This window comes from Citrus sinensis, chromosome 6 (genome assembly GCF_022201045.2).
Source record: "Citrus sinensis cultivar Valencia sweet orange chromosome 6, DVS_A1.0, whole genome shotgun sequence".
Classification (NCBI taxonomy): domain Eukaryota; kingdom Viridiplantae; phylum Streptophyta; class Magnoliopsida; order Sapindales; family Rutaceae; genus Citrus; species Citrus sinensis.
The window spans coordinates 7,554,071-7,568,228 of record NC_068561.1 but is presented as its reverse complement, the minus strand read 5'-3'; the positions used below and the strand labels follow the sequence as shown (position 1 = coordinate 7,568,228).

General features: G+C 36.4%; 1 non-coding gene across 1 annotated transcript; it reads left to right on the top strand.

The window, feature by feature from the left end:
• The first annotated feature begins 9,716 nt into the window (after window positions 1-9,716).
• LOC127903628 (small nucleolar RNA R71) lies at window positions 9,717-9,820 on the top strand. Its single transcript, XR_008056337.1, has one exon. It is a non-coding gene; the product is annotated as a small nucleolar RNA R71 (small nucleolar RNA).
• The last annotated feature ends 4,338 nt before the right edge of the window (window positions 9,821-14,158 follow it).

The following is a 14,158-nucleotide window of genomic DNA, read 5'->3' as shown; positions in this document are numbered from 1 at the left end:
ATAATAACCTTGTACTAGAGGGCCGGTGAAACCAAGGCGGTACTAGACAAGATTAGTATTATTTGTCGATGAGAAGTCAAAACATCCACAAAAACTAGAGGGGAAGAGAAAATAAATTTATCAAATTAAGCCCATGACACATGTTGAGACTTCACCTTCAACCCAAGCTTGAAAGAAAATTAGCCACTCATAATTGAACTAGGGGCAAAATGGGAATTTATTAAAATACAAAGAAAATACAAGATGGAGAGGGAATTACAAAAAATGGAGTCCAAAAATGGATTCAGAGATATCAAATTAGGGTGGAGAGGCTCCCTTTTTATAGATACATGGAGTAAATCATGGCCATCGGATTAAAAACAGTTTGGACGCTCAGGATTGCGCCACGTCATCAGTCAACAGTCCACGGTTTGACCACGCGGATGAACAGTAACACGGTTTGACCCGGATGAACAGTAACGCGGTTTGGTTGAAAATAATCCTGTGTGATGCATGCACCGTACGCGAGATTTTTCGTCCACTGATATGCTGCCACGTCACCATCAACAGTACATAAGAATTTTAGTCCAACAGGATCGTGACACCTTATCAGTCAATGCCACATCATCGATCAATGCCACGTCATCGGTCCGTCTATGTGAACAGTGCTGTGAACAGTACCGTATACGTGAATAGTATCGTACATGTGAATAGTGCCATTTTTCCTTTTATGCTCTTCCTAAGGTTTTCGACCGTCCTAAGTTCAAAAGTGATGTCCGTTTTGCCGTCTGATCTCTGCTTTATTGTGAAATGACTATAATGCCCCTAAAATACATAAATTACTTAATTAAAATAAAACACACGTAATTAAATCACAAGAATGTTAAAAACATAAAAGTAAGGGTTGTTAGTAAGACTTGAAATGTAAAATGATGGTTTTCTCCTTTATAAATATGCATTTTCTAACACTCAACACACCCCCCAACCAGCTTATTGCTAGTCCCTAGCAAATAAAGCGAAAACAAAATTCAAATCCAAAATGATTTTTTTTTTTAATAAAAACACTCGTATTTATTCAATCAGATTAATGACAGCACTCAAATAAAAGTATAAGCATTATCTCCAGTCTAAAGCAACATCACACCCACATCAACCATCCACATGAATTAGTCCAGTAGACTTTGTTATAGCTACTTTCAAGAATGACATGTCAAACCCCAAAATCTCACTGGAAGTAGTGACACTCTCACAAATAAATTAAACCCAATAAAAATACTCACTCCAATGAATGGTAATTGAGAGAGAAAATAATAAAGAAGTGATATCACATGCTCTCACCAAGATGAAATAAATATGCCCTCAGCTTAGAAATAATACGATCTCGAGTCAAATAAAATGTTAGTCAACCCACTTTATTTATCTTTTTTTTATTATGCATCACTACATCTTTTTAGCCCACATAACTAGCTTCTACTTCAGATTATAGTTCCCTAAAATCAAGAAGGACTTTTATTAGGATGTAACGTAGGCTAGGGATATAGCTAACAAAGAAGGGAAATAAGGAAAACAAAGTGTATGTTTGAGAAAAATGCAGAGATTTTTTTTTTTTTTTTGAAAGTTGCAAGGTGGATTTCACCTATTATTGTTATTTTTTTTTTGAAACAACAACTTTTGTTGCTTTTGTTTTTTTTTTGGCATAACTTCACTAAACAAAATAATTATTTACATTTTTCTCAAACATAAATAGGTGATGGAACTTATAAGACATCGGATAATACTCCAAATCGGAGTGGGTCAAGATGATAAGTTGACAAAGAAAAGGTTTTTTTTTTTTTAAAGGCTCAAAAGGGTTAACTATGGATATTTAATAAAAGGGATGGCTAGAAAGGCTCAAACGGACCAAAGATGGCCTTTCCATCGTCTTTTAGGGCTCTAAATAATTATCCATATCTACTAGTTAGATGGGCCTCCCAATGTAACAACACATATTTTTTTTTTCTTTTTTTTTATTTTACCATTTTTTTAAGGGTTAACTCAAAAGAAATCTAGAGATCGTGTATACAATAATAAACTGTTAAGTTGTATAAAGAATGGGCAAAAGGGTTACTCTCCAAGAAAAATGATAGGCTCAAAAACTCACTTGGTACTTGTTATGACATGTTCATTCCTTCAAGCAACTCATATTTGTCTCCGACATCAACATGTATAGTAGCAAACATAATGTAACATCACTTAAGACCAAAGATAATACAAATACTAAAATTTGAAATTAATCATGTCATCCAATGTTAAAACAAATCACATAATTTTTTTTTAAACAACATTCTACCCCCCAACCTATTGTAAACATAAAAGGAAAATATACATGCAGAAATGTGAAAATGATGTAGAAAACTAATTAGAAAAGTTACACTTAAAATGATAGAAAAGAAAATGGTTATATATATATATATATATTTTACTAAGAAGATGCGTTTCTAGAGGCACTACACTCCATATTCAGCCATCTTCGACTCAAAAGTTGGAAAATGTATATTCATAGAGGAGAAATTAAAAAGAAGAAAAATAAACATCAAAACATAATAAAGAAAAAGAAAATGTCTGATTTTTTTTTAATTTTTTTTGTTTTTTTTAAAAATTTTTTTTTTAACAATGAAGATGCGTTTCTAGAGTCACTACACTCCATATTCAGCCATCTTCAACACAAAATGTTAGCAACAGTTAGTTTCTACAATAAAAAATTAGTAAAAACTTAACCAAGATTCCACAATTGTCGACTATTCCCTCCCCCCAACCAGAACGAAACATTGTCCTCAATGTTTTAAAGGAAATAAGTAGAGTTCAGAAGACATCACCTGGGTGGTGCAACACAGAAGAAAATATTTACAGGCGGAGAGTTAAATCTAATTTATACTTCTTACTGCTGCTACTATTACCATCATTATTTGGATGCTCCAACACAAAGGTCCAAGGGTCTGGCTCCGGTCTATAAGCTTGTAACAGATCTAGTAGCTCATTAGCAGTGTGAGCACAAATAAAGAGTTTTTTCACATTAGCGGAAATGAAATAGTTTTTTATTGCATGGTTAAGAAATGTGATAAAGCCATCATAAAAGTTATTGACATTTAACAAACCGACGGGTTTCTGGTGGATGTGCAGATGGGCCCAAGATGCTAGTGTGATAAGTGCCTCTAGTGTTGCAAGATCTCCTGGAAGAAAAATAAAAGTATCAACATGATTAAGCATTTCAGTTATTCTTTCTTGCATACCTGAGACGACTAACTCTTCTCCAGTTGATGAGTCAGACGAACTGCCCAATGGTTTTAGGACTCTTGGGATGATGCCTAACACTTGACTTCCTCTGATAAAAGCTGCTTCTGAGACCATTTTTGATAACCCTCGGTTACCTCCTCCATACACCAAGTGTAATTTTCTCGCTGCTATGCTTCGACCAAGATCTATGGCTGACTCTACGAACTCTTTATGTTTGCCATAGGTAAATCCAGAAAGCACACAAATGTTCTTGACTTGTCTAGTTGGAGTAGCTGCCATTGGAATATTTCTCAAAAACAATTTGTGAGTGCTCGACAAAAGAAATCACATTTAAGAGTCTTGGTGACAGTGGGCACATTTGTGTATGAGGTCACATGTCCGTGTCAAATAACGCGTAAAGCACGTGGCTCGCGAGTCAAAAAGGAAACAGTAAAAAGGAAAAAGTAAACAGTAATAAGGAAAAAGCAAACAGTAATAAAATTATTAAAGACAATAGTAAAATAAAATAACAATAAAGTAAAAGGATATTTACAGGTAGTTGCGACTGTGGCTCACATCTTCCTCTGGTTTTACGTCCAGAAACGGCTTGAACGCCCTCTATGGGTCGAGGATAGGCTTCCCATCCAGTTTTCTTATAAACTGGCAAACAGGGTCGTTTATAGTCAGATTCCCGAGACTATATCGTGCATGCTCTTTCTGGAATAATGGCCATAACTGGAGAATCGCTCCTTGCACATATCCACTGGGATGCGTTTCAAGAGACAAAAGGATATCATCCAATGACTCCTTATTCCAGCCATCCCTAATGAATTGAATTTTATCTTCCCTATTATCAGACATCATTCCTAAAGAACATGGGTTTTTATTGCAACTCATTCTGGCACACTTATGACAAGCAACAGAAATTCTTCGAGCTCGTCGTTTTCTTGCATAATTTCCTTTACCACAACCAGGCATGTATGCAATAAATTTTGGAGGTAACTCACCTGCCGATCGTACTTTAGCCTCGATTAACCAACGGATGTCAGCAGGTATGTTATTCCTCATGAGTAATCGCATGCGTTCGGACCGAGCTTTTTAGATCGTAAGGAGGGCATTCTGAGGAAGTGAAGGGAATCGCTTGTGAAGTTTCGCTAGAATCTCGTTTCTGTCCATACCTTCACCTCAGAATATCAGTTATTATGGGAAACTGAAGTAATCGACTTGATTGTCACGGAGTACCGTTATCCGCCACTTCACCGGGGTAACAAACTAAAGCACACAAATAGAAAAACAAATTAAAACACACAAAGAAAATTAAAATCGTCCTCTTATTGAATTTACCTCAAGCTCCAACTGGATGTCGTAAACACTTGTCTCAATATCTCTGAGTTGGCTTTCTAAACCCTCAACATAGGCTACTAACTCTGGTGGTTGTAGAGCCCAAATGCGATGTGTTTTACAAAATTGAATCTGTCTTTTGAGATGAGTTTTGACACGTTGAAGTGGTTTAAGAATGTTCAGGAGGAACGGTCTAAGTAAGGTACTCATGATTAAAAACGATAAAAGAAAACTTAATAGTTAAATAAACACACTTATGCAAAAATAATTTTAATTAGCAGAAGAATAATATAAAGAAAGAAAACAAAATCAAATCAACGAAAAGAAAAAAAAATCAATTCAAATATGGTGGGTCACTCAAATTTATTTCGATGTCTTCTCCATGTGGTTGGTATTCTAGATATGGCTTTAATCTTTGACCATTAACTTTAAACGTGACACCGTTCTTTGGGTCCTTAATTTCAATTGCCCCATGTGGAAAAACAGTATGAACAATAAATGGGCCAGACCAACGAGAGCGTAACTTACTTGGGAATAGGTGCAAGCGAGAATTGAATAAAAGCACTTTCTGACCTGGAGTGAATGATTTTCTCATAATTTGCTTATCATGGAAGATTTTCATTCGTTGCTTGTAAATCTTGGCATTTTCATATGCATCATTGCGAATTTCTTCAAGTTCTGCCAACTGTAATCTTCTTTCTGAGATGGCTTGCTGCATGTCAAAATTGAATTTCTTGATGGCCCAATATGCACGATGCTCGAGTTCCACAGGTAGGTGGCAAGCTTTCCCATACACTAGCCTGTAGGGTGACATCCCAATCAGGGTCTTGAAAGACGTTCTATATGCCCATAAGGCATCATCAAGTCTTAATGACCAATCTTTCCTGTCTGGCCTCACCGTTTTTTCTAATATGTGCTTTATTTCTCGATTGGAGATCTCAACTTGGCCACTGGTTTGCGGATGATACGGGGTCGCCACTTTGTGTGTGATTGAATATTTTGTCAAAAGAGCTTTGAATGCTTTGTTACAAAAGTGGGCACCACCATCACTGATTATCGCTCGAGGGAATCCAAAGCGTGAAACAATGTTGCTTTTCAAAAATCCTATCACCACCTTGTGATCATTGGTTCTACATGGAATTGCTTCTACCCATTTCGATACGTAGTCAACAGCAACCAATATGTATTGATGGCCAAAAGACGGGGGAAAGGGTCCCATGAAGTCGATACCCCATACGTCAAAAATCTCAACCACTAAAATTGGATTTAGTGGCATCATGTTCCTTCGTGTAATGCTTCCCATTCATTGACACCTATCACATGAAGAACAGAAAGTGTAAGCGTCTCGAAATGTAGATGGCCAATAGAAACCACATTGTAAAACTTTAGTCGCTGTTTTCTTAGCACTGAAATGGCCTCCACAAGCTTGTTCATGGCAGAATGAAAGGATATTCTGAATTTCACTTTTTGGGACACATCGTCTAACAATTTGATCCGCACAATACTTGAACAAATATGGGTCATCCCAAAAGAAATTCTTTATCTCTGCAAAGAATTTTGCCTTGTCTTGCTTGGTCCAATGCTCAGGAAGTTTACCTGTAACAAGATAATTAACTATATCAGCATACCAAGGTAATACTTCCACACTCATTAATTGTTCATCTGGAAATGACTCATTCAATATTAATGGCTCTGTAATTGTGTCAAGATGGAGACGAGAGAGGTGGTCCGCCACAACATTTTCTGTCCTTTTTTTATCTTTGAATTCCAAGTCAAATTCCTGCAAAAGTAACACCCAACGAATTAGTCTAGCTTTTGCATCTTTCTTTGTGAGAAGATATTTAAGAGCAGCATGATCCGTGAATATAATTATTTTACAACCAATGAGATATGATCGAAATTTTTCTAATGCAAACACTACTGCTAGCATTTCTTTTTCAGTAGTTGAATAGTTCAACTGTGCATCATTCAATGTCATACTAGCATAATAAATAACATGAGGAATTCGATCAACCCTTTGTCCTAATACTGCTCCTACTGCATAATCAGATGCATCACACATGAGCTCAAATGGTAAGCTCCAGTTCGGGGGCTGAATGATGGGTGATGATGTCAACAAATGCTTTAATTTTTCAAACGCAACAAGACATGAATCATTAAAGACAAAAGGTACATCTTTAGCAAGTAGATTGCATAGGGGTCTAGAAACTTTGCTAAAATCTTTAATGAAACGTCTATAAAAACCAGCATGCCCAAGGAAAGATCTTACTTCTCTGACTGTTTTGGGTGGAGGAAGATTAGAAATGAGATCCACCTTGGCTTTGTCAACCTCAATACCTTTACTCGAAATGATGTGACCGAGAACAATACCTTATTTTACCATAAAATGGCATTTCTCCCAATTTAAGACCAAGTTCTTCTCGATACATCTCTGCAGAACTAGTGTTAGATGATGTAAACATTGATCAAACGAGTCACCAAAGACAGAAAAATCATCCATAAAGACTTCAAGGAATCTTTCAACCATATCAGAAAAAATGCTTAACATGCATCGTTGAAATGTAGCAGGTGCATTACATAATCCAAATGGCATTCTCCTATATGCAAATGTGCCAAAAGGGCAAGTGAAAGTAGTTTTCTCTTGATCTTTTGATGCTATGGGAATTTGATTATATCCTGAGTAGCCATCTAGAAAGCAATAAAATTCATGGCCTACTAATCTATCAAGCATTTGATCAATAAATGGTAAAGGAAAATGATCTTTACGTGTGACAGAATTTAACTTCCTATAATCAATGCATACACGCCATCCTGTAGTCACTCTAGTGGGTATCAATTCATTATCAGCATTCGCAACTACTGTGACTCCTGACTTTTTGGGGACAACTTGCATAGGACTGACCCATGAACTATCAGAAATTGGGTAAATGATACCTGCATCTAATAGCTTAAGGACTTCAGTTCTAACAACTTCTTTCATGTTAGGATTTAACCGACGTTGCATCTCCCTAGTAGTTTTAGCATTTTCATCAAGGTGAATGTAATGCATGCAATCTACTGGGTTTATACCTTTAATGTCTGCTATGGTCCATCCTAATGCCCCTTTGTGCTCTTTTAAAACATCCAACAACTTACCTTTTTGTTCGCCATTGAGGGATGATGAGATGATTACCGGCAGAGTGCTTTCTTCTCCCAAAAATGCATATTCCAAAGTGTTGGGCAATGGTTTGAGCTCAAGTTTCGGTGGTGATTCTAATGATGGAATGAGTTTCTTCTCTGATGGTGCTAGTTGTTCAACTCTTGACTTCCATTTATTAGTGTCCATGGATGGTGCTGAGTCAAGTAGGGCATTGACCTCATCGACCGATCTGTCAATATCAAAATCAAAACCAAAGTGAGTTAAACATGTTTGTAAAGGATCATCACTGAGGTTTGAAAGAAAAGTGTTATCAACTATTGTTTCAATTAAATCCACATCAACAATTCCATCATCTGCATTGTGAGGTTGTTTGGCAATGTTGAAGATGTTCAGCTCCATAGTCATGTTGCCGAAGGACAACTGCATATTTCCAATCCTGCATTGAATGTGAGCATCCGCAGTTGCCAAGAAAGGTCGGCCTGGAATAATGGGGATGTGCTTCCTTGAATCCTGTATTGGTTGAGTGTCAATTACAATGAAATCAACAGGAAAATAAAACTTGTCTACCTGGATAAGCACGTCCTCCACAATACCACGAGATATTTTTGTGGACCGATCTGCAAGCTGTAACACCACTGGAGTTAGGTGTAATTCTCCAAGTCCAAGTTTCACAAATACAGAATAAGGCAACAAATTTACACTAGCTCCTAAATCCAACAAAGCATTCTCAATTGTGTGGTTCCCTATGCTACATGAAATAGTAGGGGAGCCTGGGTCTTTGCATTTTAAAGGAATTTTATGTTGGAGTATAAAACTAACGTTTTCTGTTAAAAATGTATTCTTTTGAACATGCATATTTCTCTTTTTAGTACAAAGGTCTTTAAGAAACTTGGCATAAGATGGAACTTGTTTAATAGCATCAAGCAAAGGGATGTTAACACTTACCTGTTTGAAGATTTCAAGAATCTCACCTGTGGATTTTCCCTTCTTGCCTTTAACTAACCTTTGGGGGAATGGAGCTTTGGGAACGTATTCTCGTGGGTTGGTTTCTTCTTTCTCCTCTGGTGATGAGTCCTCAACATTCACTGGTACAATTTGATTTTCTTTTGTCACCAGCATCTCCACTTTGTTGTCAACTTCTTTTCCTTTTCGCAAGGTCATTACTGCTTTGACCTCTCCATGCTGCTGTGGTGAACTGGTACTTGCTTCATATACTCCTTTAGGATTAGGCACTGGTTGACTTGGAAACTTGCCTTTCTCAACAGTCATTGCCAAGGTCTGAACTGAAGAAGCAAGTTGTCCCACCATCTTCTCGAGGCTTGAAACTGATTGAGCTTGTGAGTTGAAGCCTGCTCTCAACTCATTTCGTAGTCCATCAATGGTGCGGTTCTGTTGCTCAATCGTGGAGTGAGTAACATTCCTGAAATTCTGGAATGCATCCTCCCATGGTCTGGGCTGAGTGTAGTTCTGGTTCTGATTGTATGGTCTAAATGGGGGCTGAGAGGCTTGAGGATTTTGAGGAATTTGTTGCATTGGTGGAGCTGGAGCTGTTGGTCCATTCTGTTGGAGTCCTTGAGACCATGAAAAATTGGGGTGGTCTCTCCATCCAGGGTTATATGTGTTGGAGTATGGGTTGTAATTAGATGGTTTTCTCATTACACCTATAGCATTGGCTTGATCTGAGTATAAGTCATGGTCATGTGGCTCTGTTGATTTAGCAGTCGATAACGATGCTATTTGTCGAGCAAGACCTTCAACCATCTCCTTGACTTCTTTGATTCCCGAAGTTGACTCGCCAATTTGAACCTCATTCACTCCTTTAATTCTTCTAGTAGTCCTAAGTGATTGACTCCGTTGTTGGGAATTATCTGCTTGTCGCTGGAAGAACTCCCAAATCTCTAATGAACTTTTTGACATTAGCTCTCCTCCACTCGTTGCCATTAGCCATTCTTGCACATTCGGCAATAATCCCTCCAAAAAGTATTGGCATTGGTGCCATTTCTCGTACCCATGATGTGGACACTTCAAGAGTAGCCCATTGAATCGCTCCCATGTTTCGAAAAATTGCTCGTCCTCTCTCTGGGTAAACTCCGAAATTTCCCTGCGAATAGCATTAGTTTTATGTACTGGGAAATATTTATTCAAAAATTTTGTTACCATTTGTTCCCATGATGAAATGCTATTAGCAGGCAAAGTATTTAACCATGAACGAGCTCTATCCTTTAAAGAAAATGGGAATAATCTGAGTTTTACATCATCATTTGAAAAATTTTCGTATTTAAAAGTTTGACAAATAGCATGACAATCATTCAGATGATTATATGGATCCTCATTTTCTAAGCCATAGAATGTTGGGAGACAATTTAGCACACTAGGTTTTAGTTCAAAACTCCTAGCAGCTACATTTGGGTATCTTATGCATGATGTGCTTAAATTAGCTAAGGGACTAAAATAGTCCTTAAATGGCCTCTCCTGTGGTGCTTGTAAATCCATTTTATTTTTAACGTTCTTGTGCGTGCGAAGTGTTTTTTCTAGTTCAAGGTCTATAGGTTCAAGATTAGGTAATAATGACCTACGACCATGCATGCAAAATAAATAAAAAATAAATAAAGATGGGAACAAAACAAATAAAAATAAAGAAGAGGGAGAAATTACGATACTAACCTTACTGCGCTATTACAACCTTACTATAAAAATACACAAAAACAAATACGTGAAATAAATTAAATAAAAATAAATTAATAAGATAAAAAAATTACAAAGAAAAATAAATTCAAAATTAAATTACAGAATTTTAAAGAAGAGAGAAAATAAATAAATAAAATTCTTAGCTCAAAATGTAAATTCACTCTTTTTTTCTTTTTTCTTTTTTTAATAAAAAAAATTACAAGAAAACAATTAAAGAAATTATTCACAAAAATTAATTCTATGAATTAAAATTACTTACCTCCCCGGCAACAGCGCCAAAAACTTGTTGTGCAAATTTTAATGTACTCGCAAGCGCACGAATCTATTATAGTATAGATCAATGGTGATGAGTGTCAATCCCACGAGGAGGTGGATTTTAATTGTGTAGAATTAATTTTGTGAATGGGTGATTGGATTTGTGGTGGAAATGATTTGGAATATGCTAAAACTTAAATTAAAATGGCGAGAATAAATTCTAAAATTGGTATTGAAATGGCGAGAATCAATTGAAGAGAATTCTATTGAAATGACGTACTTGGGTATCTGGATCCGTATCAACATGCATCATGGGCTAAATATTCCTTATTAATACCAATTAAATCATGAGGGGGGAATCCACACCTCATGAACCACGCTCTAATCAATATAGTGCTAAGGGCTTATCGTGCCAAATAATAATAACCTTGTACTAGAGGGCCGGTGAAACCAAGGTGGTACTAGACAAGATTAGTATTATTTGTCAACGAGAAGTCAAAACATCCACAAAAACTAGAGGGGAAGAGAAAATAAATTTACCAAATTAAGCCCATGACACATGTTGAGACTTCACCTTCAACCCAAGCTTGAAAGAAAATTAGCCACTCATAATTGAACTAGGGGCAAAATGGGAATTTATTAAAATACGAAGAAAATACAAGATGGAGAGGGAATTACAAAAAATGGAGTCCAAAAATGGATTCAGAGATATCAAATTAGGGGGGAGAGGCCCCCTTTTTATAGATACATGGAGTAAATCATGGCCATTGGATTAAAAATAGTTTGGACGCTCAGGATTGAGCCACGTCATCAGTCAACAGTCCACGGTTTGACCACGCGGATGAACAGTAACATGGTTTGACCTGGATGAACAGTAACGCGGTTTGGTTGAAAATAATCCTGTATGATGCATGCACCGTACGCGAGATTTTTCGTCTACTGATATGTTGCCACGTCACCATCAACAGTACATAAGAATTTTAGTCCAACAAGATCGTGACACCTCATCAGTCAATGCCACATCATCGGTCAATGCCACGTCATCGGTCTGTCTATGTGAACAGTGCTGTGAACAGTAACGTATACAGTACCGTATACGTGAATAGTGCTATTTTTCTTTTTATGCTCTTCCTAAGGTTTTCGACCGTCCTGAGTTCAAAAGTGATGTCCGTTTTACCGTCTGATCTCTGCTTTATTGTGAAATGACTATAATGCCCCTAAAATACATAAATTACTTAATTAAAATAAAACACATGTAATTAAATCACAAGAATGTTAAAAACATAAAAGTAAGGGTTGTTAGTAAGACTTGAAATGTAAAATGATGGTTTTCTCCTTTATAAATATGCATTTTCTAACACTCAACAGCGCCTGCCATTTATGACGAGGAATGTCATCAAATGTAAACCATGGTGAAGAGGAAGGTTTTGAAGAATTTTCAGAAACCAAAGGAACTGGTGGAACCGGTTTTGTTTGTGAGCCTTGATCATCATCATTACCATCGGAAGTTTCTGAAATATAAGTGTGCAACCCAAGAGGGGGGTGAATTGGAAATTTAAAAATTATCCTAGCAAATCCACACAACAAACAATCTAATGCCTTAATAAAAATTGAAAGCAATAAGTTTAATAAAGGCACAATAATTAAAGAGTAAAGGAGAAGAGAAACAAACACATGGATTTTTACGTGGTTCGGCAATCCCCGCCTACGTCCACGCCTCCAAGCAATCCAAGCTTGAGGATTTCACTATCCAAGCCTTTCAGAGGCTTCAACCGATTACAATTGACTTCGATGTGTCAATAAACCTTTACAACGAAGAAATTATCTCCCAATCTCTTCACTCAAGTGTCTCACACACTCAAATTCTTACAATTGAAATGAAGAAATGAAAGTTACAATGAAACTCACTCAATGAGTAGATATTCAAAGATGAAGAACAATGAATGATTCAATGTATGTAGTTTGCATGTTTGAAGGCTCAAGATATCCCGTGTGCTTTTTGTTTTTGCTTGTTGGAGAGCTTCAAAATGAGTTGGATTTGAGTTCTTATAGTTTGAGCTCAAAAACTAGCTGTTACTCACATTCCAGGCGTATCCGGTTTGCCGTTTATGGAATCCAGTAAGCCGGATTTATGTTACCATTAAGGCAAAATTTTGAATTTTGCCTATCTGGCTTGCCGGTTACGGAATCTGGTAAGCCGTTTTCATTCTGGACGCTTACTGCCCGTATCCGGATTTTTGGCTTTCAGAATCTGGATAGCCGCTTGCTACAGTAACCTGCTACAGTGAAATGTTTCTTAAATTTTTAGTTTGACCCCAAAACTTTATAAAACTGTAGTATGACCCAAAACGTTATGAAACTTTGCAAATAAATCCAATTTCAGAATTTCTAAGTAATGCTTCGTTAATCCCAAAACTTTCTGAAATTATGATTTCACCCAAACTTTGTGAAATTATAGAATGACCTAAAACATTTAAATAGTTTCAAATAGGTCCAAATCTGAAATTTAAAACACTATCAAAGATTTTGAAATTACTTTCATTTTAGTCCAAAATGCTTTAATTCCATAACATCATTTTCTTATTATAAAAGCACAATTCATAAATCTTTACTTAATAAATACATGTGGTTTGCTATCATCAAAATCAATATTTATAGCCATATAGGCTAACAATCTCACCCTTTTTGATGATGACAAAACACATTAAAAACTTTAATCTTATTATGAAAAAGCTCCTCCTTAATCAATGCAAATTAAAAAAAATGATTTGAAAATTGTTTAACAAAAACTCCCCCTGCATACATGCTCCCCCTAGATACATGCATATTTTCATAACACATATTAAATCATTCTCCCCCTTCATCATAAAAAAGAATAAAGGCTCCCCCTATCAACCATCAAAATCGCAACATAAGCACATTAGTAAAATATATATATATATATATATATATATATATATCCATAAGCATAAGAAAATTCATATAATCGATAATGATCAATCAAAACAAATCCATAACATCCAACATAAATAGTCACAACAAATCCATATCATCCAAAACAAATGCATAAACCGAAAAGCATAATAACCATCCATAGAGTCGAAAATAAAAGAACACACAATGCAGTAAATGAAATGTAGGTGTGTCCAAGTACACCGGGCGACCTCTAAGAATACAGTCAATCATGGCCACATCCATGTGAGAAACCTCATCCAAATGTCCTGATCTACGAAGTACAAGGGACTGGATGATACGAAGCAAAAAACGAGTTTGAAGACAAAGACACTGAGTACGGAAATGAATGGTACAATCTTCAACAGAAAGATCACTACGCCGACAAATATTACGAACGACATCAACATGAACATAGTCATCAATATCAAGAGGTTTCCTAAGAGAAAAAATGTCCAGGCCATCATCGGAAGATCCTAGGATGGAGTTCAACTCCGAATCATCAAATTCAATCAAAACTCCTCCAACTGTGGTGATTACTCGATTTTCTTT